Source organism: Sinocyclocheilus anshuiensis, unplaced genomic scaffold (genome assembly GCF_001515605.1).
Source record: "Sinocyclocheilus anshuiensis isolate Anshui unplaced genomic scaffold, SAMN03320099.WGS_v1.1 scaffold1479, whole genome shotgun sequence".
NCBI lineage: Eukaryota > Metazoa > Chordata > Actinopteri > Cypriniformes > Cyprinidae > Sinocyclocheilus > Sinocyclocheilus anshuiensis.
In genome coordinates, this window is record NW_015557136.1 from 20318 (window position 1) to 23046 (window position 2729).

At 39.1% G+C, this 2729-nt stretch overlaps 1 long non-coding RNA gene across 1 annotated transcript in view; it reads right to left on the reverse strand.

Annotated features, from left to right (window-relative positions):
- The window catches only part of LOC107678062 (uncharacterized), a 14699-nt gene that overhangs the window by 10483 nt on the left and 1487 nt on the right, over window positions 1-2729 (reverse strand). The window contains exon 2 of the long non-coding RNA XR_001632909.1: window positions 2254-2258. This is a non-coding gene — a long non-coding RNA (uncharacterized LOC107678062). The remainder of the gene's footprint in view (window positions 1-2253; window positions 2259-2729) is intronic.

Consider the following 2729-nt stretch of genomic DNA (forward strand, 5'->3'; position numbering starts at 1 on the left):
AGGCCGGAGCCTGCTGCCATCCGCCATGATGGGGAGGAGCAGGGAACGGGGGACTCCTGCTGGCTGCCTGAACCCAGAGGAGCCGTCGCTGTCCACCGGGCGGCGGAGGAGTGTCGGGCCATCCACCGCGGGCTGTCCAGTGCTGCCGCCTGGCATCGCGGAAGAGTTTACCCAGCTGGTGGAGGGCCGAGCGTCAGTGTGTCTTGGAATCGGAACAAGATTTATTATTTTTTTTTCTTTCTCCCCTCTCTCGTCTCTGTCTCTCCTCATCCTTCCGTCTCCTTTTCTCTCGCCTCGTCTGTCTGTCCTTACCCCGTGGGAACGGAGCGAGGCCGGTGGAGTAAATGTTAATGCACGACACCTGCACCACTCACCGGTCTCGAGTCCCACGGAGGAGCTCCGGAAGGATAAAAGGAGGAGTGAAGACAGTGTTGGACGAGAGAGGACCAGGCCTGGATTTTATTTTGTGTTTTGGTTCTGTTTGTGCGCGACAGTCGTCCGCGAGGGGCTGTCATGCTATTGTGTGTTTATTTTATTATTAAAGTTTTGTTTGTGTTCATCGGTTCCCGCCTCCTTCTTCCCGATCTACAAACGTTGTTACAATAACGAAAGTAGTTTTTTACAATGACTGTTTGATTTGTTTGATCTACTGTTGCTATAGTAACGAAAGCAACAACGCGCATCTGATCGACAGATAAACTGTGCGCTCTTACTGTATGTTGTGGATATTTCAGCAAATTTTGCTTTGCTTAGTAATAACGTCTACAATACATAAATAAAGGCTAATCAATCACTGTTGATATTTTTCCAGAGACAGTAAACTACGTTAAATATTTTGTTTGTGTAATAAACATATTTAAATGGTCAAAGCAACACCGCAAACACAGGCGGAGCGCCTACAGAAGGATGCAGAGAACTATTCTAATATATTTTAGAGCTGTTTGGATTCAACTCACTTTATTTTCCTTTTATTTAAAATAAAATTATCATTTATAATTATAATAATAATTTGTCATTTTTAGTAGTCATGTAGGATATGCAGACTGATATCATGTGCGTTACAAGCTGGATGGTTGAATTACTGAAATAAATGAACTTTCCCACGACATTCTAGTTTATTGAGATGCACCTGTATATTATAACATTTATCAGAAACATATGTGTGAAAGAATGTGAACATGTGTATGAATGACAGAGTGTAAACTCCATTTCTAATAAACAACAACACAGAACAAGCATTTTACATTTTGTTTTTTACAAATTATACACTTACAGTTTGTTTCATAGTCCATGAATACAGATCAGGCACCGCGGAGGGCTGCTCTTTAAAGGGTTAGTTCACCAAAAAATTAAAATAGTCATAATTTATTCTCCCCCGTGTTGTTCCAAGCCCATACAAACTCTGATAATTTTTGGAACACAAATAAATATATTTAATATTCTCTTCATTTTTGTCCTCTATTGCAAGTCTGAGAGACCACCATCTACAAAAACAAACATTATTTTACTCTTAGTAAAAAAAAAAAATATATAACATGATGGAATTATGAACTTTACTTGCCTTAAGGGGCGGTCACACTAGACTTTGAACATACAAAATGTTTTCGGACGCTGCTGCGAATATGGGCGGGAGCAGGATATGACATCACGTGCCAAGGTTTCCCCTCAGTTATCACAACATGGATTCCGATGTGCTTGTACTGTGTCTTTTGCGACGGCATCAAAAGCGTCTGGAAAGGAGAAGGCTGTGGGTTCACCCTATTCTACGGACTCGGAATGAGCTGGGACAGTTCCATTCTTTAATTCATATTACCATTTTTTTAAACTATAGTGAATAAACTGTATTAATGAATAAATGTTGGTTTGACTGTACATATATACTGTATATTCAATTTTTAAGTGCTGTAGGTTTTTCCCTTTAAATAGGTCATTTTATAAGTTCTTGAGGTGTGCAAAATTAATGTTAAAATTATTCTGAAAATATAAATATAAAATAACGAACAACATTAAGTAATTTAATAATAATACACTTGTGTATAGTAATTATATTGTACTCTCTCTCTATATATATATCGTCTGTTCCTGTTGCCATTGAAGATGTATTATATAAAATAGGACGCTGCACTACGGCTAAAATTAGCGCTTCCTCCATTTTTTAATTTCTGTACAGAGAGGTCACACAGTGACGTATCGATCTTCTACTGGTCACACGTCTTCACATGATGCAAATTCGCAGGTCAGAGTTCACCAAACTTGAACTTTGGAACGCAGCGAAATGCAAAATTTTTTGCATGAGCTTGCGTTTCCGGTCTGATGCATTCGCATGCGTATGAATGGAAGTCAATGGAACGAAAAGTGCAGTGTGACCGCCCCTTAAATCTTGTTGGATCCGCTCAAACTGTCAGTCAAACCTCATAACTCCACCCCCTGTCTTGACTGACTGAGTGCAGTGATAAGTTCTTGAGGTGGGCAAAATTAATTTTAAAATGAATCTGAAAATATCAATATAAAATAACGAACAACATTAAGTAATTTAATAATAATACACTTGTCTATAGTAATTATATTGTACTCACTCTCTCTCTCTCTCTCTCTCTCTCTATATCGTCTGTTCCTGTTTCCATTGAAGATGTATTATATAAAATAGGACGCTGCACTACAGCTAAAATTAGCGCTTCCTCCATTTTTGAATTTCTGTACAGAGAGGTCACACAGTGACGTATCGATAT